This window comes from Pelodiscus sinensis, chromosome 8 (assembly GCF_049634645.1).
Source record: "Pelodiscus sinensis isolate JC-2024 chromosome 8, ASM4963464v1, whole genome shotgun sequence".
In the NCBI taxonomy this organism is placed as follows: domain Eukaryota; kingdom Metazoa; phylum Chordata; order Testudines; family Trionychidae; genus Pelodiscus; species Pelodiscus sinensis.
Window position 1 is genome coordinate 57214666 of NC_134718.1, and position 24708 is coordinate 57239373.

At 42.0% G+C, this 24708-nt stretch overlaps 1 long non-coding RNA gene across 1 annotated transcript in view; it reads right to left on the minus strand.

Annotated features, from left to right (window-relative positions):
• Positions 1–337: 337 nt before the first annotated feature.
• Positions 338–24708, minus strand: part of LOC102443611 (uncharacterized) — a 71824-nt gene continuing 47453 nt past the window's right edge. Inside the window, exons 2-3 of the long non-coding RNA XR_331227.4 lie at positions 5982–6503; positions 338–1503 (exon numbers count right to left, since the gene is read on the minus strand). This is a non-coding gene — a long non-coding RNA (uncharacterized LOC102443611). The remainder of the gene's footprint in view (positions 1504–5981; positions 6504–24708) is intronic.

The window sequence follows — 24708 nt, forward strand, 5'->3', positions numbered from 1 at the left end:
ACAAAGCTAAGATTTTTACCCATTACTTTAATCATGAACTTGTACTTTTGTGTTTCTGGTGGTAGTAATGCTGAAGGGAAAAGGAAATGTGACATGAATTAATTGAGTATCCTCTCCAACCATCCTTTCCTCTATCCATTCTATTTACAAGATGACACTTGTATTATACCACAAACGTTACACAGTGGTATGTGTATTTCCTATAGAGCTGGGTTGTTTGAATTTTAATAGTACTCATCCCTTGTGATGAGTAACAACTCCCTGGGGTAACTTAATCTAGGAACAAAATACAGGACTATGTAGCACTTTAAAGACTAACAAGATGGTTTATTAGATGAAGAGCTTTCGTGGGCCAGACCCACTTCCTCAGATCAAATAGTGGAAGAAAATAGTCACAGCCATATATACCAAAGGATACAATTAAAAAAAATGAACACATATGAAAAGGACAAATCACATTTCAGAACAGAAGGAGGATGCGGGGAGAGGGGGGAAGAAAGGTGAATGCCTGTGAGTTAATGATATTAGAGGTGGGGAAGGGTAGATGTCTGTGAGTTAATAGTATTAGAGGTGATAATTAGGGAAGCTATCTTTGTAATGGGTAAGATAGCTGGAGTCTTTGTTCAGCCCCCCGCAGAGAGTGTCGAATTTTAGCATGAATGCCAGTTCAGAGGATTCCCTTTCAAGTGCAGATTTGAATGTCTTCTGAAGTAGGATGCAGGTGAGTAGGTCATTGAGACAGTGTCCTTTCTGGTTGAAATGGCAAGCAACTGTTTTTTCTTTGTGATCCTGTCTAATGTCTGTTTTGTGGGCATTGATTCTTTGGTGAAGTGTCTGAGACGTTTGTCCAATGTACATAACGGACACTTTCGGCACATGATAGCATAGATTATATTTCTGGAGGCGCAGGAATATGTGTTCATGATCTTATAACTCACTTGGTTAGGCCCAATAATGGTGTCAGCAGAGTGAATATGTGGACAAAGCTGGCAATGGGGTTTGTTGCAAGGGAAAGTACCAGGGTTGGTATTAGTGTGGTATGTCCTGTGGTTGTTGGTAAGAATCATCTTGAGGTTAGGTAGTTGTCTATAGGAGACTATGGGTCTGTCTCCCAGAGCTTCTTGGAGTTTAGTGTCCTGTTCCAGTATAGGCTGTAATTTATTGATAATGTGTTGGACAGGTTTAAGTTGGGAGCTGTAGGTGATGACAAGTGGTGTTCTATTGTTAAGTTCCTTTTCAACAGAGATGAATTTGGTACAATACGTATTGAACATTTTACACTGGTTCCATCCACAAAGAACAGAATATAGCCTGCTCCTTCTCCCACCAAACTTAAAAGGAGTTTTGCCCTTTAGTTCAATGGCAATAGGGCCAAGTTCATATCACGTTGCTATTGGCTCCATAAATACTCAAGATGGAAAACATCCCCCGGGCAATCTTCTCTGGTTGACATAGCCTCAATGATCACATACTGTCTGTGTTGCTCTTGATGTGCTCTGGAACCTGGGAAGAAGAAGAGAATAGTTTTAGAGAACAAATGAGAGAGCCCTACATAGAAGATCAGTCATCCCTGCTATTAGCTTTGTCACTTGAATCTATAAGAAGAAACTGAGGATGGAATATGAAAGTGTGGAAGAAGATCCATTTTCCCTGGTTATTCTTCAAACATAGGGACTCAAAGACACCATCTTAAAGAATAAGTTTTGACCACAAAATGGATATCTTCAGAAGAAAACCTACACAACTTGTGTTAGTTCTTAATGGGAGGTTTGTTCTGTTCATAGAATCATAGAACTGGAAGAGACCTCAGAACGTCATCAAGTCCAGCCCCCTGCTCTAGGCAGGACCAATTCCAACTAAATCAACCCAGCCATGGCTTTGTCAAGCCGAGACTTAAACACCTCTAGGGATGGAGACTCCACTACTTCCCTAGGTAACCCATTCCAGTGCTTCACTACCCTCCTAGTGAAATAGTTTTTTCTAATATCCAACCTGGACCTCTCCCACCACAACTTGAGACCATTGCTCCTTGTTCTGCCATCTGTCACTACTGAGAACAGCCTCTCTCCATCCTCTTTGGAACCCCCCTTCAGGAAGTTGAAGGCTGCTATCAAATCCCCCCTCACTCTTTGCTTCTGCAGACTAAACAGACCCAAGTCCCTCAGCCTCTCCTCATAAGCCATATGCTGCAGCCCCCTAATCATTTTGGTTGCCCTCCGCTGGACCCTCTCCAATGCGTCCACATCCTTTTTGTAGTGGGGGGCCCAGAACTGGACACACTACTCCAGATGTGGCCTCACCAAAGCCGAATAAAGGGGAATAATGACATCTCTGGATCTGCTGGCAATGCTCCTCTTAATGCACCCTAATATGCCATTAGCCTTCTTGGCTACAAGGGCACACTGTTGACTCGTATCCAGCTTCTCATCCACTGTAGCCCCCAGGTCCTTTTCTGCAGAACTACTACTTAACTGGTTGGTCACCAGCTTGTAACTATGCTTGGGATTCTTCCGTCCCAAGTGCAGGACTCTGTACTTGTCCTTGTTGAACCTCATCAGATTTCTTGTGGCCCAATCTGCCAATTTGTCTAAGTCACTCTGGACCCTATCTCTGCCCTTAAGCATATCTACCTCTCATTCTCCCCTCACCAGGCCTGTGAAGATGCCAGTATGAATGTCTGGAAAGTGCCACTAAATATGAAAATCATCTATAAGCAACTTTTTCCAAGAGCTCTTCTTTATTGGTCAAGGCAGGTTTTTAAATCTATCTTTACTTTTTAAATATTGGAATTAATTAATGAATGTATTTCCATTTTGAAAATATAGGGGGGGAAACAAATGTATGTTTGCTAATTAGCAAAATCTGCTTGACTATTTATAAAAATTGATTTTACTTCTAGTGAAAAATTTCAGGGGCTTATTTATGGCATTTTTTAAACACATAGGTCTAGCCTCCCAGCTGGTGTAAATCAGCATAATTTCATTGATCTGAATGGAGCTATACTGCTTTACTCTAGTTCTGGATCCTTCCCATAAAGTTGGTTCTAATTTTTTAAGCCTATAACTCATAAGTTCTGAGTAGCTTTCAGAAGAAAAGCAAATACTAGCTCCTTTCTCTTCTGCTGATTGCTAACCATGAAGCTAAATACTCGGTAGACATAAAATAGACATAAAGCACAGTGTAACTACTCAATAGACATAATGCTTTTTTTTGAAGTCTCCAAATATATTTAACTGGCTGGGGGGGAAAAAGAAGTAGAAATGTTTACATATGCAAATTAAAAGGCTTTTTGTTAACATTTGGCAACATTTTGTTTGTTGTTCTTGTCTGACTCTGTGCCCCAGTGTTCATGGATATTGTGTTTATCCTTGGCTGATTTAATGATCAAGAAACAGCATTTATAGCCCAGGCTATTTCTAATAAGTCTTAAATTGTACCAAAATTTCATACCCAACCTCCTTGCTTTAAATGTGAAGGCTGTCAAAACCAAGCCTTACTGAAGTCATCCTTCTGAAGGCCAATAAACTTTATTTGCCATACACTGCACATGTGTATAGTGAAATAGTGACTATGTACTGAGCTGTCTTAATTTTAAATATTTCAGTATGCAAAAAGGCAAAATCTGCTGTGGTTTTCCTCATTCTCTATCTGACTTGTTGCAGATAGATAAAGAGTGAAGAGGCAATGTGGTTAGTTGCTTTTGATTGTACTGTATATGCTGTCTTTCTGTCTGGGTTCCTTCTTCTCCTCCCCAAATTCCCTCAGGCCCCTCCCTGATCTGCCATCAGAGCGCAGAACACATCAGCAGTTCAGAAACATGCACCCTTAAAGACCTTCATATTTCTGAAATCTCTTTGTAAGACTAATGACAGACAGCTGTTACTCCATTAATCACCTTGTTCTGTTTGACAATTGGTAGATTTACGATACTGTGTTTATGAAACACAGAATGCAATTAAACACAATCAATCAACTCAACTGAAGTTTCCAGATACTTCTCCTTACCAAATCTGTTTCAAACGTCACTGTGGTTTAGTGAGAGTGTGGCTTTGGGATACAGCAAGGGAAACAAAGAAAAGACTTTAAATGCTCTTTTCAATGACTCAGAAAGAGATCTTTTAAAACTACATCAAGCAAAGGGCAATAATGTCTTTGTTGCTTCACGTCTATGACTTTGTTTCAACTCATGGCGAGGTGAGGAGGTCTGGAAATTAACACAGAAATAAATCTCCAGGGCTTTAGGGATTCGTATGGGCATAATGGCTGCCCCTTCTCTTTTGAATGGGACTGCAATCACAAGTAGCAGGTTCCTTTGAGGAAAAGAGACTTGTTTTTGTTAATACGTACTAGAGAAATGGTCTCGTAAACCCTGTAAAATCACTTGCTAAATTTGTAAACAATTTTGTCTCTTTTGAACACCTTTAGTTCTTTTGGTGTACATAATTTCTCCTCTCCATCCCATACTGAAGTATCTCTGTGTGTGTATGTATACACATACACACACACACACATAAAAAAATGAGAATTTGTTCATCTCTGTTTCTGTCCATGAGTCCGCCTATCCATCTGTAAGTCCGTTTGTTCAAAAACTCCTCCTAAACAGTAAGAGCTGAGACCACCAAATTTGGTGTGCAGCTTCCTCTTATCCTAACTTAAAGCAAGGTCAGGGGATGGTTGTGCCAGGAAAACTGGATGTACCTGGAATCTGATTGTCTTCTATTGCATGGAAAGGGTTAGAGCAGGGGCAGTTCTGCTCTGCAATGACCAATGGGGGCAGTGAGTGCAGGAGACAGTTATACTGCAATGTGACCACAGAGGAAGAGACTGGTCAGCTGGGGCCAGAGCTCTCCATATTGCTGGCTACCGGCCACAGGTACGGTGGTTGGAAGACAAAAGACTAAGTGATTTCCTGCCTCATTGTCTTCAAAGGAAAATCCCTCATGGGTAGAGACTCTATCACCTTGTTTTCTTTGTTGAGAAACTATAAATATGGATTCAAAGCAATATCCTTTGTTTGGACTCTTACAGGGTGAGTAACAGATGCAAAGCAGAGATCCCTGAGACAATGTGAGTATCCTGAAAGGCATTTTGGAAACTGGCAGCTTATTACATCACTGCCATCATTTGGAATTACACACTGAGACTCAATTGGGCATATATTTTTACCTGATTTAACGTTTGTTTAACTCTCATTTCCTTTTCTTAGTGAATAAACCTATAATTAGAATTTCCTACCTGCATTATCTGGAGTAGGATCTGGACTACCAATTGCTCTGGGGTAAGTGGCTGGCACTTTGGGAATGTGAATAATCTGATGTGGTGTGATTTTTCTCTTAAATAACCTTTTATCATAAAGTTTGGTTTGTCTAGGTGGTAAGACAGACTGGAGGAGCTAGGGGGACTGTCTGTAACTTCATGGTAAAGCTCACATTTGTTACTGGTTTGGTGAAATCAACTTACAGTACACACCACCAGTTAGCAAATCAGGCACTCTCAGTTGTGAGCTACACCAGATGGCATGACAGACAGTACTATAAAACCATGGTAAAGGTATACATTTAGTATAGTAAAGTCCATTTTAATAACTATCACTATGTTTTCTATTGTTTTTTCCTTTGAAAGGCAGACATTTTCAATATGGAATTTCATGGTTTTCTCAAATAAACTTTAAAATGTGTATAATGTACACCAGTAATGTTACATCTCACCTTTCTGAGAATGTGTAACACTTAAAATTTCTACACTGTGTACATAGCACACAAAATTAGCTCAAAAAAATCAGAATGCCGGCTTTCTTCCTGAACATATTTAGAAAACACAAGAACCCTCTTCAGATGCCAAAATCATTAATCTGCAGTGACTTAATTATCACAATTAGACCATGTGAATATGTAAACTAGTTTTGGCTGAATTCCAGATAAAAGCCATGTGTTAAACCTTAATTATTCACCCACTCATACATACAATGATAAAGCAGCTACCTGGCTGATTGCTGATTGATAGGTAGACATTTTACACCTGTGCCTAGTACACAATGTGGGTCATGCTGAGCTTGGCATTGAAGCATCCCCTGCTGTGGTCCAGGTGTCCTGTGTAGGGCTTCATTAGCCAGGGGAGCAGAGGGTAGACTGTGTTCCCCACAATACAGATCAGCATGGCCATGTCCCTGCTCCTGATGGTGTGGTTGGGGAAAAAACTGCCAGCGTGCAGCTTCTGGAAGAGGCTGGAGTTGCGGAAGACGCGGGCATCGGGGGCCTTCCCCGACCACCTGACGCAGATGTTCATCATGGTCTGTGACAGTCTGCAGGACCATCGAAAAGTGCCCCTAGCATTTGATATGTTTGGCTGCCTGGTGGGCAGAGGCCCAGATGGGGATGTGGGTGCTGTCAATAGTGCCCGCCTCAAGTGGGAGAGCCCATGTTGGCAAAGCTGGTGATGATGGGGTCCACATTGCCCAGGTTGATGATCCCGTGCAGCAGGACAGTGTGGATGGCCCACACCACCTATGGAAGGAGACAAAGAAACAAACAGAATCACAGGGGTGCCAGGGCCCTTGAGAGGTCCACAAGCTCACCACCGTTTCCTCTCCACACACCAGGAGCAACCCCCTGCTGGCCCCATCTCCCCTCAGGACTTTGTGAAGGCAGGACTGAAAAATTTCCCAGGGAGCGGGCTTCCACCACTACTCCTCCCCTTCCTAGGGAACTCCATTCCAGCAGTCTCCCCCGCTCCTCCCCAGGACAAAAGCCAGAGAGCATGATACCTGCATGAGCACAGCCCAAAGGTCCATCTCCCCATGCCAAACTGGTTCCTAACAGATCAGTAGCTGTCCGCAGTGGTGAGCTTCCAGATGGCAATGGCTACCTGCTTCAGGAGAGGGGTGGTGGGTTGCTTGTGGGTGTCCCATCTCCTGAGGGCAGGGGCGAGCCACCCGTATAGCTCCAGGAAGGTGTCTTTCCACATGTGGCAATTCTGGAGCCACAGCTGATTGCTCCACCCTTCCACGATGATCTGCTCCCATGAGTCAAAACTGGTGTTTAAATGCCATAAGTGGTGGTGCACCCTGTGCAGGGGAGGGCATGGGGGGTTGTACTGCATGAGAAGTGCCCGCAGAGAGGAGGAAGATCCCCGCAATGAGCTAGGGGTTGTGTTGCTGCAGGATCTGGAAGGTATCCCACAGAAAGAGCTGCGGAAGGCTCAGCACAACCTGTAAGAGCTGTTGACTGCTGGGACACAGCTCTGGCTCCATTGCTAGAGAGCTGAGGTGTCCGCAAGGGCAACTGCAGCAGGCAGAGAAAAGGCTTTGCTGTCCTTCAATGAGGTAAGCAAAGGTAAGGAACCTGAGACATGACTGTACAGGGGTGTCCCCTTAAGCTCGAGCCTCAGATAACGTCAGGCAGCAGCTCCAGAAAGTTACTGCTCTCCACATGCCCTGCCTAAAGTTCTTCCCAGTGGCCTTAAATGCAATTCAGTGCTATTTTGATTGGCATTAGCTGAGTAGACGCACTATTTTGAAATAAACAACAAATGATCTGGTGGCACTTTATAGACAAACAAAACATGTAGATGGTATCATGAGCTTTCGTGGGCATAGTCCGCTTCTTAGTACTACCAGACCATTTGTTGTTTTTTTCTGTAACAGACTAACTCGGTTATCCTCTGTATTTCGAAATAAGCTATTTTGGAGTTTTTCTTCTGGAATAGCTCATTCCATAATAAGCATGCAGTGTAGACATGCCCTGAGTGTTAGAGAAGAAGGAAACATATTAAGAAATGCCATCAATCTGGTCATTGGTTCGTCAGTTCTTGTCATTGTCTTGTTTCTAGCAGTGGTGGAAGAAGAAGGCCTTAGTGTACCTAACCAAGTATGCACTGCCCACCTCTCCTTGGATGGTGGGGAGAGTTTCTTCTTGAGCAGTGGCAGTCATTTTACCCCAAACATGAGATTTTAATAATTTTATCTCAGAAAGTACAGCTACAAAAGCTATTATAACCATGAAACTATTCAGCTTTTTCCTAATTCCAGCTACAGTATTTGACTTTCTGACCTCTTATAGAAGTGAATTCCACCTGCTGGGTAAAAGTATCATTTTCTTTGATTTGTTCCCACTTACTAACCATTAATTTTGTTAAGTGACCCTTAGGTTCCTTATTAATGGACAGCATACAAAGGAGGAATGGATTAGTGCCCATAATAGCTTTCATTACTTTGAAATATCTGAGTCAAGTTCACACTAAAACGTTTGCTTTCCAGGTCAAATAATACTAATTTTTTGTAATCTTTATGCATACACATCTCTATAACTTTTTTAAACAGTAGCATTAATCCAGGAAGCATTTTTGGATCACACCAAATCATGATGTAATCACTTAATAGTTACTTTATGAAAATCACATTGTTTTCTAAAACATATTTGAGACAAAGAAATATCAAGCTGTGGATTGTGGTTTGACTGACTAATGGAGGGTGAATAAACTACACCAACATAGGTGTAGTGTCAGGAGACCTTATGACTGAGACCCACAAGTCTCATTGCTTCCTCTGCTTCATCCTTGCTTATGGAGGTAATTTACTGCTGTCCTATACCACTGTCTCACCTACTCTGTCCATCAGGAGGTGGGTGGAACCAACACTCAACCCATTCCAGTGCCCATTCCTGCAACTCCTCTTTATAAAAAAGAAGAGGGTGGATAGTTTCTCTTCTGTGCACCTGGACCCAAAATCCATGTAATCCATTAAGGGAACTAAGGAATTTGGTCCCTTGGCCAAATGCAAATCATAATCTAGTATTAAAATGATTACTGTTATTGATAATGCAGGGAGGATTCCAGACTTCTGTATTTTAGCAGACCAAGTAGGCATGGGAAGGACCCATTAGACTTTAGCTTTGTCTGGTTTATTCCCATGTTTATGCTATATTTCTCAGATCTGCAGACCTCCAAAGTTTGTGTGAAAACTTCTGTTAAGTCTTAGCAGTTCTGATGGAACATAATGTACTGCATAAATTGTTCCATTCATTTCTTCTCCGAACAAAGAGCCCACTTCAAAAGAGAATCTACATTCACTTTCGTTTTTGTCATGGTCTTTAGAGGCCCGTCTGAAGGAACAAAATGTGTTGTGTTGCTCCACTGATCACAAGGAGTTGCACCTGCTCATCCTTCTCTAGGGATGAATTTGACCCCTAATCTGTATTTAAACCAGGGATCAAAATAATAATAATAATAATAATGAGCCATGGAAGGTTTATTTTTATTTAGATTTGGTTAGAGATATTAAAGAGGTTTGGATGTTTTGAGAGAGTGGTCAGGTCTGGAGGTGTATGGAGACTTTTACTTCCATGTCCTTAGTACTGAACAAACTGTTATGTGAGAGAGTTCTTAGTCAAATTCCTTCTAGAGGAACGCCATCGACACCATATCCTTCTGCAAAAAAGAAACTGATCGGGTATCCGCGCTGGCAGTCTCAACAGCGAGAGCAGAGATGGAGCTTGACTGGAGAAGACATTATCCTCTCATTCTAAAAATAGTCACTCAGTTTCAGGGTAGCTGGGAGACCTGAAATTCTTCCAACTGCTGAAAAAAGAAAAATGCAGTTTGGGCCAACGCAAAAGTGTTAGTGAATTTGACAAGAATGTTTTCAGCCATTCACAAAAATCATGGCCAACCAAGCACTGTTTGCTTCAAATAAAAGGAAAGGCTTTTCTTTTAATAAAACATTAATTTCAAGAGGAGGGCAGGTGTGTCTATAACACAGGAGATTAACAGAATTCAAAGGTGTTAAATCAGGAGATAAGTGTGGTTCTTGGACTATCAGATTGAATTACTGTATGGATATAGTCAACATGGTATGAGGAAGTCTGGGTTATTTTAGTATCAAAACTGGAATCAAGATGCAATGGAAACATCACCAACAATGTTAACTCCCTTTGTGGGTCTAAGAAGTATGAGCATGTTGTTATGTTGGTCCAAAATAAAGTGTCATGTAACATCTTGGTCTATCTATATCAGTGCTCTTGGTAATTGTATCAATTAAAGTTACAGCAGCTTTGGGTAACTACAACATGTTCATGGCATTAACAAGACTTCTTTTCTGTGAGAAGAATATTACTAATCATGTTGGCAAGTGTGCAATAACTCTAGCTTTGAAATTAAAAAGGCATGCAAAGAGATTTAGTTATGAGTTCAGTCCATTAAAACTTTGGCCCCCTTTTTTAAATGCTTCAAGGAAGGAAATTAAAATCTGAGAGCATTAACAATTAAAATAAATGAGAGACTCATTTCAGCTGACTAACGTAGCATAAACTGAAGTTTTAAGGGTATAATTCAAGTTCAACTGGCTTTCAGTTTAAAGAAGTTTAATTGTTTTAATGACTAAAGTACAACTAGCTGTTTATCACCAGGTAACCTCTTTTATGGGGATAAGGAAATAGAAGGCAGACACAATTTTAATGCACAAAGGAGAAGATTATCTAATGGTAATTCATCACACACCATCCATATCTATAAAGTGTCAATGTGTGAAGCATGCACCACATGTGCTTTTAGTTTGGTCTTTATTAGCCAGTGATGCTTTCACAGGTTGCAAGCAATATTTTCAGTGATTCTGAATATGTAAGCTGATTTTTAAGGCAAATCTCAGCCATTTGCTCTTTAGACTCTTCATAGTGCATAGACCAGGGCAGGGCAGGCAAATACCAGCCTGCAGGGTCAGATCTAGTCTGGTGGGCACCCACACTGCCCTATTGACCTGTGCCTCTGAATGTATGGGAATTACAGCTCCTCTTGGCCATGGATTGCTGTTCCCAGCCAGTGGCAACTGTGATCACCCATACCTGTAAAAGTGCAGGAAACTATAGTGGCAGCGGCCCACCAGAGGCCCACCCTGCTGACCTACTGCCATTTTATTGCCCACCCCAGCATAGACATTATGAATATGCCTATGGCCATGACTTCTGGACCAGGGATGTTAGATAGCAGGTAACAGTACAGTCAACTAATCGCATGAATTCTTAGTGATTAGTCAACTATTCTATAGTCCCTGGGGGTGGGGCCATCTGCCAGTGCAATCTGGCTCCACTCCCAGGGAGCCCCATGCCATCTCATGCTGCTGTCTCTGAATCAGATTAAAAACCAGCTCCCCTCATGGACTGGCTATCTGCTGCCCCCCTGCTGCTGCCTCTGATACAGAGCAGCATTGCAAGAATGCAGGGGGCTCCGGGGACTGGCCAGATTGCACTGGCTGCTGGCCCTGACCCCGGGAACTATAGAATAGTTGACTAACTGCATTGTGGGAAGGCTGCAGCCTCTGTTCATGAGGGGTCTGAATTCCCTGCGGACAAAGGCTGCTGTTGGGAGGAAAGGCTGGAGGAAAGCGGGGGGGGGGGGGGAGGGATGCCATGAAGCAGCCTCTGTCCACGGCAGCCCGGGCTGGCTGTGGAAAGAGGCTTCTTTGGCAGCAGGCCCTGCCTGCAGGAAGCTTGGACCCCCAAGGACAGGGGTTACTCAAAGCCAGGGCTTTGAGGCAGACTCTCCTGGCTGATAGAGACACCAGCATGGGGAGGGAGGACCGATGGCACTGCAGAGCCAGTGCTGGGGGGAACCAGCTTTTAAGTCAGCTCTCCCCAGCACTAGCTCCTGCTTCCCTCCACTTGCTGCCTCTGATACAGAGGCAGCAATTAGGGTGGGAGGATGCGAGATGTCAACTAGACTAACCAATAAGCCTTTCATCATAAAAAACAATATTTCTGAGCCTCACCGTTGCAAAGAAAGCTTCAGAAATGTGAATCAAGTAATGTCTGAGTCTGCATGCAACTGGGAATAATGGCTTTGTGAGGTGTGAACTGTCCCCTTCATCTTAATGGATTAACTCTGAAATTCAGTCTCTCAGGACACTACTGATACCAGCTCTCCTGAGGACTCTGGCCCCGATTCAGGAAAGCACTTGAATACATGCTTTAAACACACATATTCTAACGACTATTTTCAAGTCCCATTGAATTTAAAGCATGTATTCAAGCATGTATCCATTGGAGAGCATGGACATGGACCACCGTGCAGGGGTCGGTACACGGGAATTCCATGAATGGGGTGTGCCAGAAATCCCCGATTGCTTTAATCTGACCCTGCCCACATGTTGACAAAATGCTGCTGACACTGATTTTCTCCGGATGGAGACCATGTCAGGCAAACAAATCACATTAGTTTAGTTCCAAGGAATAGCCGTATGGAACATTTTCACCTAGGGCGCTATCTAACTTAGAAGAGCTTTCAATTATATATTGCACCATATTCCAAGTTATGTATCATATACAAGACTTACACAGCAGGAATGTCTACCAGTTTTTCAAGGTGAGATGGTAACAAATGTACTATAGACTCAATCTGGTTGAATAATCCACAGACGATTTGGTTGGTTTTTATTTGAATTTTTAACATAAATTGGCCATATGCCTATAGGTTGCACCTCCCAAATCCAGGATTCTCTGGTCCAGCAACATATGTGGTCCAGCATGACCACGGATGTTCCTGGAGGAGAGCGCCCCGGAGTAGGAGGGTCAGCAGCTGGGAGCCCAGTACAGCCCTGAGTCTGCTAACAGCAGGGACCGCAGCAGCCTGGGTGGAGCACAATTGGGGCTGTCTGCCACCCAGCAGCAGGGCCAGAACCACAGCAGCCCAAGAGGGGAAGCCTGGCTGGGCCGCATCAGCCTGGGTGGCAGCAGGGCCGCAGCACCCCGGGCAGTGGCAGCGGATTGAGGCTGCCTGCCGCTGTGCAGCAAGGCTGTGGCTGCAGCATCCTGAGAAGGGAAGCCAGTTGGGGCAGAGCAACCTGACAGAATCAGTGCAGCTGGGTTCACATGCTGCCCGGCAGGGGGACTGCTGCTGCGGCAGACCAATCAGGCAGCGTGCCCTTCGGCAGTGGGGCTAGAGCCACATGCTTCCCGGGTGGCAGCAGAGCTGGGGCTGGGACTGGCCAGCAGACAGCCCAGCTGGGCAGAAGGAGTCAGCAGCAGGCTGAGGGGCTGGTGTTAGGGGATCTCCTATTATCCAGCAAATTCCCTCATCTGGGACTGGTCAGGTCCCGAGGGTGCTGGACAAGGGAGGACCAGCCTGTAGCATGAACATGTCAGTGACCAAGTTTCACTGGCACATATGGATGAGGAAAACAAATCTGAAGGCTCATGCCGCAATATTTGCAGAAAACACTCTATTACTATTTGCAAGTGTTCACCTCTGAAGTTCTTCTGTGCCTTTATAGGAAGGGAACAGAAACAAAACCACGTGACAGAGCTGACTGATCACGACTACAACTCACACAGCAACAAATAAATACTTGTGAAGGTGTAAACAAATCAATGTCACAAGTGAAATAAAATCATAGAATGCTTTCTAATAAAGATAGAAATGTAGCCGTGTTAGTCTGGGGTAGCTGAAGCAAAATGCAGGACAATGTAGCACTTTAAAGACTAACAAGATGGTTTATTAGATGATGAGCTTTCGTGGGCCAGACCCACTTCCTCAGATCAAATAGTGGAAGAAAAATTTTTCTTCCACTATTTGATCTGAGGAAGTGGGTCTGGCCCACGAAAGCTCATCATCTTATAAACCATCTTGTTAGTCTTTAAAGTGCTACATTGTCCTGCATTTTGCTTCTAATAAAGAGTATGTTTAAGCAGATTGCAATCTGTTTATTGATGTTTTAAGACCAGTAAACAGGATAATTTAATGTATTAATCACTCAACTCAATTACAGAATGAGTTTAAGAAAGAAGGTAGTTTATTACCTTTCTAATTAAACATATGAACCAATAGGTAAATCATTATTTTGGAGAAATTGTTGTCTGGCTGAAAGCTGACACCACAATCACTGTCTTTTGAATCTTTTTTCCCCCTGTGCTCTTTTAGAGAAGCTAGCTTCCTAAACCACAACTTTGACACTAATGTCCCCCACCAGTCTGAGTTCTTTTTTAAATTTTAGCTTATGTGTTTAATTGGTAATGTTGTAACCCTTACTTGTAATCATTTACAATGCTGAGATAAAAATAGAACTTCTTTAGGTATTGATTTTTAACGAGACAAATGTGGCAGTTTACAATCATTTTGGGAGTCTGTCAGCTTGGTGCAGATTGCTCTCTAAAACTGTGCATGGGACATTTTTTAAATTAAATTTGTGAATAATAAAAATGGACCAAATTCTCTGCTGGTATAAATCAGTGTAGCTCCAGGGAAATTTTACACCAGCAGAGGATGTGTAAGTGCTGTGAAGGAAGACCAAGAATATGCTGCGATTATTGCCATTATTTTGGCTACTTAATTAAAATTAATTTCATTCTGGAAAGGTTGTTTCCTATTGCAAAATGGGATACTCAGTTCAGAACTTACATGCTGGAGAATATAATAATAATAATTAATAAATAATACATAATTAATTAATTTATAATATTATCCAGGGATAGGCAAATATTTTTGGGGTAATAGTTAACCAGTTGAGCATTGTGGGTTTTCAAAATTTGATGTATTATGTTCATATTCTGCTAAAAACACATTTCCTGTCTGGGAGGTCTATCACTGTCACCACGGAGAAGTAGTGAGTTCACCATTGCTTGAATCATTTTATAATGATCAGGAAGAAAGCTTTGAAAAGAACAGACTTTGGGGAACAATCCTTCCTCAGTATGACTACCTCAGGCTACCTAATAAGTCTCTTTGCATATAAGATTCTGTGAACAGCATAATGTCCTGAGACACCCTTGTTGGAATTGGCTCATTGGAAGAAACTGTCAGCATATTGATGTCTTTCAGGTGATGGATTGCGCGCCCTCTAGACCAAATGTCAATATGGGTCAGATGACCTCAGAAAAAAACTATAGATGCAGGAGCTGAAGTTGCCATGTTGTGATGTTTAATAATGTTCCCCATGTGAGTATTACAACACTATTACAAGTAACTTTGTGAACTCCTTGCCACACCCTTTTATTTTCCCTCATTATTAGATTTTTTCCCATTTGAACATCTTTCCCTTCCAAAAGCTATTGTTACCTTAATTACTCCTGTAGCAAATGAGAAACACCTGCACTGTATGCTGCTCCATAAAAAAATTCAAATCCCAAAAGCATTTGCTGAAAGTAGGGCACTGTGGCTTCAGATTTCAGTGGGAGAGGAAGAGGGCAGGGAGTTAAGGGAGGCGGCTATTAGCACTTCTTGTTGGGCTGGGGAGGAAATTGACCTTTCACATTGTTTGTCTTGGGATCAGGGACAACTGGATTTGGGAAGGAAATGGAAGGAATAGCTTTTTATTTTATCCTTACCTAGTGGCTCCATGCCATGGGATCCTGCTGAAATAAGAATCATTCTGGCCAGAAAGTAGTAGTACAGCAATATTAGTGATGCCTCAATGGTTTTTTTTTTGTTTTGTTTTGTTTTGTTTTTTTTGGTATGTGACTTTATCCTTTCAGTCTCTCTAAAAACAAAAGGAGCCACCTAAACTGGGCCAGATTCACCACTACATATGGCCTCTTCATGCCATTCTAGTGGCTTGGGCCCCCCAAGGACAGATCTGGCCAATGAGGAATACCTAGGGTGAGGAATATTTCTTGAATGCCATAGAGCAGGTGTAGATGCTCTACCCCATTTCCCAACAGCTTCTGGGATAGGGCCCATGTAGGGACATGGCTTAAGAGAAGCAAGTATAGCCAGAACGCTGTTGCATACAAGCTATTCTAAGCTTAGGGAACAACCTCCCGTTAAGAATAATTTTGTGTGGTCTCTTTATGTTCCATGGTTTATTTCTTACCATGTGCCCCACATTTTGATGATATCAACTCCAAATACAATGACAGGGACTTGGATCAAACTTTTAGGAGTGCTGTTGAGTTGAGGGCATTTTCACTTTCAGTCCTTATCAATGGCACATTCAAATCTAATTCATTTCCCAGGTTTCTTCTACAGTAGGCCCACCAACAGTAATTCTGGGCCCAGAGCAGAAATCAATGCACCCCTTGCTCTCCTCTCTCAGTTGTGGCCATAAGGGCCTTATTCCCAGCCTCATCCCCTCCCTCCCTTCCTCTTCCCAGATGCAGCCTGCCTGCTCTGGGGAAAGTCACAGCAGTGTCTCTTGATTGAAAGATGCTTTTGATATGCCACATGCAGGTTCTGGGGCTGAATTTCTTGGCCCTGGAACCTGCATGGAGCATATTAAAAGTGTCTTTCAATCAAGAGACCCTTTTTGGGTCAAGAGCTATTGGCAGCAGCAACTGGGGCTGTTGAGCCCTTATAAATTGTTGCCCCCCTCTCTTGTCAGCAGGCCAGTTAAAAACTTTCTCATATATATTTTTAAATTCATATAGTGGACAATCAAATACATGTTCTTCCATTTTATATTACAAATAGACGACAGGACTGGTAATTTAGTGACTAATAAGTTTTCTAACTAAGTATGGTAAAATGAGGATAATCAGCGCTCATGTTCCTGAATGTAATCTGATGGCAACAGGTATTAAGCAAGAATTTGTCTCGCCAAATAGGCTTTTATGTTTAGCATAACAAACATGATTAGGTGCATTAGGAGGGAGTTCATCTCCTATAATGCATGAGATCTGGTCACTTTCAAGAGATCGGATATTGGAAAATGAATACCTTGGGGAGTGCTTATGTATTACAATCTTTCTGAAAAGATCTGCTAGTTGTATCCATTTGTGTCTAATGAATTAAGTACGAAAAAGAAAAGGGCAGAACCAGTATATCTTCGGAAGCTTCTTCTTTTGCATCAACAAATTTGTTTACTAAATTTGTCAGCTTAAACCTACACAAACCCACTGAGGGCAAATGAAAATAATTATTTAGTTGTTGTAACTCTGGTAAACAACTGCAATCACTCGCTGAGGCGTCTGTAGTTCTGTACATGCAATATAAAACCTCCAGCAAACATAGCTGCAGTTTGGCTCTAGAATAGGTAACATCAACAAAGAATACATGGGCAACAACTGGTATTTCAGACTAGTTTATTTGTTCCATTTGCAAAGAACAAGGCTGCAAATGTTAAGAGTTTTCCAAGTATGGATTTAATTTAGATTTCATTAAAAGAGCTATTAAATGTTGAATAAACACCAATTCATTATTAAACAGAATTCACTTGGATTCCCTGGCTTGTTGTCTCAAATGTAAACCATCTTTTCTTTTCATTATGGCTGGAGGTTTTTATAGTTTATGCCTGACACCATGCCCGGCTTTCTGGGCAAAAAAGGTAATTGTTCATTTTGGGTGGCTCAAAATGGCTAAAGATATAAATCAGATTGTAAAACCCACCTAAAGCTATGGGGACTAGGCTGGCTGGGGGATACATTGACTCAGTGCATGTCTGCTTCCCCCACCCTTGGCCAAGTTTTATGGAGGGCCCAGTGAGGTTGCTGGGTTCAATAGTCCTTGTGGCTCAGAGTGGTGCTAACTGAGCCAGAGGATAAATCTGGATAGATAAGCAATTTAACTTTTTCCCCAACTAACAAAAGAATCAAAATGAAATAATGCAATGGCGAATGGAAAGTAAGGCAAATGGAGAGAGATGAGCTTTATGAGAAAATATAGTAACTAAAAGAAAAGTAGCCAAACAGGCAATTCTTGGCACGAGACTCATGTCCTGAACTGCTGCTCCAAGGACAATTTGGAATAGTCTATTTATAGTCACTGCCCATAAGGAAGGGCAGGCCCGTATTACCCGCTGCCCATGTGTTCCAGTGCTCCCTAAAGGCAAAAGGTGGGTCACTTTCACCCCAGTCCTGGCAGAGACTCTGTACTGGGGATGAGGGACTGGGATATCCTAGCTCTCATTTTTCTTGATCCCAGCCTTCCCTATATGCTCTGTCCCTCCTACTCAGAGTGATTTGGTAGTAGAGTTTTTGCATGAATAGCCAACTTTAATCATACCTCTCCCACCTACTTGAGATGTCTGCAGCCTTCTATCTAAAAGGGCAATAGAATTAGCCAAAGTGTGTGAGTATTTCCTGAGCTGAGGGAATTCAAATGAACGCTTATTCCTTCCATCCCACTTGCAGGGCTGTACTCTGCTGCCGCAGAAGAGTGTCTTCATAATCATTAAAATTAAGGCTTTTCACAAATCTACCCATGGCTCCATATTAGACGACAATAGACACTCACTGCCCATGTGTTCCAGTGCTCATAATGGGTGTGTGTGTGTGGGAGGGGGGGGAATACTAGCTGATGGATAAGAGGCCCAAATGAACTCCTGCTTGTTGTGAGTTGTATCCTTCATTTAATGTTGCTGTAAGAGGATAGGAGCCACACCCCAAAGTAGGTCTAACAATGTTTCTTTAGGAACTAATACCAGATAGGCAGCAGGTTTCACTAGATATTATTCTGCACAGGAGAGAGACAGAGACAAAGACAGAGTGCGCACACACAAGAAAAAGACAAGCTTGTGGGTGGTGGGGTTTGAGAAGGAGGACAAAAACTGGAAGAGATTCAGAGGCAGCAAGAAAGCCAAACAGCAGCCTTGTAACCATACTATAACCTTGAAAGAAGCCCAGAGAAAGATTCTGGGTTGGCAGTGGTGGCTCACAGCAGTGTGGGCCTGTAAATTAAGAAACGACTCCTTTATTTTTGGTTCCTCCTGTATTTGGAGAAGCATGCTTTGCACACAATGCAAGAATATAGCAGACTCCATTAGCAATTTCTAGTGCCAAATGGAACATTCCCAGGACCCCAGACATTGACTAGATACTTAACTCAAAAAGCAGTAATGATATTTTCAAAACCCATCAAATAGAGATGAAAGCACAGATTTAGCAAACAGGTTGCTCTTTGTGATGATGGGAGCAATACAGGAATCTAACCAGACTAGACAAGAAGAGAAAGTGCAGCCAACAGAGTTTGACAATTTTGAGAGCTTTGCTGAGATTGGCTCCCTCCATTCAGAACATCAGAGGGGAATCCTGCCAACAGAAAGCTCATGTGTGTCATTAAAGACTTTTCCCCACCTAGCCTTGTATATATATGTGATATATAATTAGGACTGAGTATCACTAAACCCGTTGAAATGCCGATTAAGGGTAAGCAAAGCCTAAGAAGTCTGACTGTGATCTTCAAGATTCCAACTGAAGTGAAGCCAAAATGTGTCTTTAATATTATAACCCATTATGCAAAAAGCTTTTTGAGTATCCCAGCTATCGTCTCCAAATGTTCCATTCAGCCCCAGCTGACTACAAGGGCTCTCCTCATTACAAACGCACATTTAGCTCCATCCCAAATCTGGTTTTCATCCTGCATTTTGTTACTCGCATCTGATGTGCAGCATTATGAAATACAGACTAGTAACATTAAAGCAGTTCGTAACTTACAACATCTTATTTTTTTTAGTGAGTCTTTGTCACTACTTGTATTTACTTTGACATATTTAACTGAATGTAGCTATTGTGAATTTTGTCCAATGACACTGACTTGCTGTAGCCAGTCTTCTAATTCAGGCTTCTAGCTGTGCTGATTGGAGTACTGGGTACTCATTGCTGTGACAAAGAGGGAATCAAAATGGGAATGACAAACTTATTTTCACTTGAGATTTAAGCAAAAATATTGGCTGTGGGCTGCAGTGGGAAAGGCAGATATATGGACTCACTATGCAATCTAGATTCCATTCCATGTTTCGACAACATGTGTTCTAAACACCGGCTCTAGACACAGGTTCTAAACCCAGGCTGTGCCAAGTCTCCCAGAGTCCCAAGTTCTATCTTGAGCAACCCTACCAACTTTAGTGAAATGTGCAATTGACCATTACAAACCAAACTTAGGGGTAAGTTCTTTTCACTGTGTAATTGGCTAACTACACTACTGTAAATAACTAGGGATGTGGTAAAGAGCATGTGTGTGACCTTCTGACCTCACATCTGCATTCAGAAAATTGTATCTGTCAGTGATTTCTTTTAGACAAATCTGCATTCACTTATTTTTTTGTTTTTAGTCTGGGTGTTTGCAGAATGAGATTAATTACACTGAATGTTCAGAATGAAGGCTAGCTCTCAAGGAGCAGTTCATGGAGGAATGAATACACCTTATCTCAGATAAATTATTTTTTTATTAAAACATGAATATTGTTTATGGAAACCCTGTGACCTGAAGCCCTAGAGAGTAAAGAACTCCCAATGATCACCCGTTCATGAAATGGAGAAGAGCCACTCCACTGGCTTCATTGGCAGGTGACAATTTGGGACATTTTGGTCAAAACACAGTTAAATTTTGTAATCGGTGGCAATAAAATGCTATTGACATTGTTGGAAAATGCCAGGACACAACACCAGCATCAAATGTGCTTGGTGTCCTGGTTGAGCTTGTAGTCTGGCACAGCTGGGAAAAGGGAGGGAAAGAAGGAAGAGAGAGGGAAAAGAGGCTTCTACCATTTTCTGTGAGCATGTTACTGCTGATAGAGACACTTGCTTTCACTTTTTCGAAAGACGTTATTTCTAAAAGAAAGTAGTCTAGACGTGGTTCTTTCGACAAAAAACCTTTTTCAAAAGAACCGTTCTTCCCAAAACAATGAGGTTTAAACCGTTATTTCAATCTGAATTTGCATATCTTCTTTCAGAAGTGAAAGCAAGTGTAGATGTGCCCTAAGTGTTCAAAATGCTACCGATCCCTTCCTAAAAGCTGAGCTGAGACTGCTGGAGAGCAGAGGATGAGACAGAGTAGCAGGAGCCCCAAGGTCACAGGTGACTCGTGGTAGCACTCATGGGTGCACTGCCCCTCGATGCCCTCACCAAAAAGTGAATGACTAAATTGGGTACCTCCATATGCCTTCCCTGCCCCTCTGTAAGACCCTCCTTGCATCCCTTCCATCCTCAGGCACCTGTCACTCCTACTCAAGTTGAAGGGTGACTCAGAGCAGTAGTGACCAAACAGAGCTGAAACGGCTTGCGTTGAAGCCACAGAGAAAGCAGCAGCCTGCCTAAGAGACTCTGATGCAGACTTCTTGGCCAGGCCATTAAATCGTTCCAGTTGGATAAGGCATTAGAGCACTCCAGGAGGCAGTACTGGCCTGTCACTGTGTTAGGATTTCTTCCAACCCAGGATGGCTAACTAAATGAATGCAGGGGAGGAGGGGAACTAGAATGTACTAGCCCCTCACAATTGCCAGGAGGACTGAGTTGGGTCTATGGTTAAAGAAAACTAGGAATGGGAGATTTACCTCATAGAATTTGTTTGTTTATTAATTGCTTTTCTTCTCAGTTTAATGTGGGGTTGAGGCCCCCTCACCTCCCAAAAAAGTTCTCATTGGTTTAAATCCATGGATCCATTGCTTGCCCCCTTACCTAGCTGGAACATAAACTGTTTCAACTGTTAAGTCATTCCTAGGGGTGCAAAAGTAATCTCTCTTTAACCTCAGGATTGTCAAATACTTGACTTGTTGCTTCATTACACTGTCTCGTAAAATGAGACACTTCAAATTGTGTGGGGGCAAAAATTGACATTACGAAGTCGACAAATCATGCAAGGAATTCAGCGATCTGTGTATTTAATCTAAATGTGTTAACACTGGCAAGATAAAGGTCATTTTGACTCCATGCCTACTCCTGAAACTGGGACGCTGTTCAGAAATTCTGAGTTTCTGCATCCAGCTGTGTACATGTGCTCTGTTATCTAATACTTTAATTGCTAACAAAACAGTATGTGGCAGCATATACACTGTTCTGTGTCAATATTTAAGCATGAGTTTTACTTCGTGGCTCAAATTTATTCACCTTAAGAGAGAATTTTTGCCTCAGTTGGAACCAGGGATAAGGTAAAAAGCTAAGTTTCAGCATGTTCTTGTGGTCTGTGGCACATTGCAGCCAAATGGGTAGACAACACATGTGAGCACTAATTTTCTTGGAGATGGAGTTTACATGCAGATTAAATTTTGGTTGGGAGAGTGAGTTTCTTTGCAGAATTAAAGTTAGGACAATCACGTCAAATATCTAAGGTCTCCAAGACTCTTAGTTCCCATCAAACTAAGTTTCTTACAAATTCTTCCTACTACTTTGTGGGGTCTTACAAAGGCATTGCAAGCTTGAGCTTCCATAGATTAAGACAAGAACAACAACAAACATGACCCACAGCATGTGTAGGGTGAAATAATGTAGAAGGCTAGACCTGTTCTACAAATACAAGGCTTTAAAATATAGCCATTGTAGAAAGTTTTTTGTGCCTTTTTTATAGCTTTTGTGGTTTTTAAACAAATGTTTTTTCCATCTGGTGTTTGTATGTGTGCAGCATAGATACTATGGTGAACTATGAAGACAAAGAGACACTGAAGTTTGATCATCTTGCTTGGACACAATGTTTGAATTAAGAATCTTTTTACATGAAGGGTGGTCTCTTGTCCCATTATTTAAGGAACAATTTTAATTTTCATTCCTAATGTTCATTGGGCCATGAAAATAATAACAAACAAGATAATTAATAAGTTGCATACTTTGATCATTGATTCCTTCAACTCCCAAACTATTTCCTGGCTTCCCAAATGGTAACGTCTGATGTCAATGCCCTACAAATTCATTCTTTATAGTGAAATTCATTCTTCATAGACCATACCTCTTCTGGGCTGCAGAAAGTTTCCTAGAATAGACTGATAAAGTCCACAAATGTGTACCTTAGGTACACTCTGTGCCCTGCACTGAAATAAGACAAAGTTGTCAAGTATGTAGCATATCGTATGGACCTGTTGAGCAACACAAGGTTGTAGACATTAAATATTTTATCTCCTGGATAAATATGACCTAGGATTTGTGTGTGGTTATGTGTGTGTATACACTGTGTGTGTGTTATTCCTCAAAATGCTTGTTGTCCAGCGTTGTAACTTCATTTCTCATGTGGAGCAGAAATTGAATAGATAATTACATTGTAGTGTTAACTAAGTATATGGGTTGTCAAAACTTCTGCCTTTAATACTGCTTTCATTATTAGTTTAAAATCTGACTTTTGCATGTATGCCCAAAAAAGTTGTTTGAAGCACAGATGATATGCAAAAAGCACCCAGAATAATATAAGGAAATTGAAAGATTATGTGAAGAGATTAAGAAAGAGCTGCACCTTCTGAACAAAGGGCTTTACTTTCCCATAATGTATATGCTCATGCCATCCATCACTTCAAATGCTACCAAGAGATACAGAGCAGTGTATCTCTATGCGTCTCATTGTGTGGGAAGAATAGATCCTTAAAATCATTAGAGGGGAAAATTTAGTAAACATATTCTCCAAAGCAATGGGTTTTGGGGTCAGACTGAGGCTGAGGCATGCAAATATGAGGTGGGGGTAGGGAGAGAGTGTTCAAGGAGTCTGCAGAGAACCCACTCGGGGTCCAGGTGTATATACACAGTGGATGTAGAAGGAAGGCACTCAGGCTTTGTCTATACTTATGCAGAAATTGACACTCTAGAGATTGATCTTCTGGGGTTCGATTCAGTGGGACTAGTAAGGACCTGCTAAATCAAATGAAGGTGCCTCCATCAACCCCAGCACTCCACAGGGTCATGAGGAGTAAGGGAAGTTGATGGAAGAATTTCTCCTGTCAACCTCCTGCAGTGGGGCCACCCTAGATATTCGGTTTAAGGTACGTCGACTCTAGCTATGTAATTTCCGTAACTGTAGTTGTATATCTTCAATTACTTTTCTACCCAGTGTAGACCTGGCCTCAGTCTACAAGCCAGATTTGCTACTTCGCTAGCCTCTCCAAAGGCAGTGGGATGGCTCCACTTTTTTATCTATCCACTGGCCATTAGATCAAAGTCAGCTGGGGAAGTGGGAATGCTTTCAAAGGGTGGTGGAGTTGCTGTTCCAGAGTGTGCTACCCCAGAACTTAAATCAACCAGAATTTCTAGGTTTTCCCCTGCAACTTTCCATTTCCCTTCTCTTTCTCTTCATATAGCCTCTGATTCAAAGACCCCCCCCCCTTCCCCTCTGGTCTCAATATCCTTTAGATCAGGCCTCCTCGTTGCTTCCTCTTCTTGTCAAGAGCTGTACTCAGTTCACTTCCTTCATTTCTTATTCACATATTCTTGTCCCCTCTTGAAACTTATCTGAAAGTTTATCACCAAAGTTCACTCTAAATTTGTCTCTTGAAACTGACAGTCCCCAGCATGTGCTTATCAACACTTGGAGCTCATCAGAAAAATTCATATAAAACTTTTTTTTGGTCAGAATTTGCTAGCTTGTCAAACCCTGGAGAGAGAGTTGACTTTCAATGCAGATCAGATGGAAGTTTGCCTGGTTTCCAGGGAACATGCACACCCACCTCTAGGCAGCCTTGTCTCCCAGAATTTCTCTTGTTTTGGGGCAGCCTGACAGGCTTCCCTTCCCATTTGCGGAGCATTTTGAAATGTCATTCTGGATCAAAATGATCCCAAATTTTGAGGCATCAAAGTCCTTCACAGAACAATTATCAGTTTCCACCTCACTCTAATCAATTTGTTCCACAACCTAGCAATATTCTTTACGGATGATCTCCACAGCATCTCTCTCATTGCTGCTGGAAAAGCCTTTATGAATTCCAGTAGCCTGGCGAAGCATGACTCTTTCATTTATGAAATTATGATGGTTTTCTCTAATCTAGTTTTTGTCTTCTCATTTCATCCAGCTTTGCCTCATAAAACCAGCTAGATTTAATTTCCTACATGTCTCTCAGGAATCTCCTCTTTACCGAATGGGCTTTTGTTACTGAATGAAATGTTTACC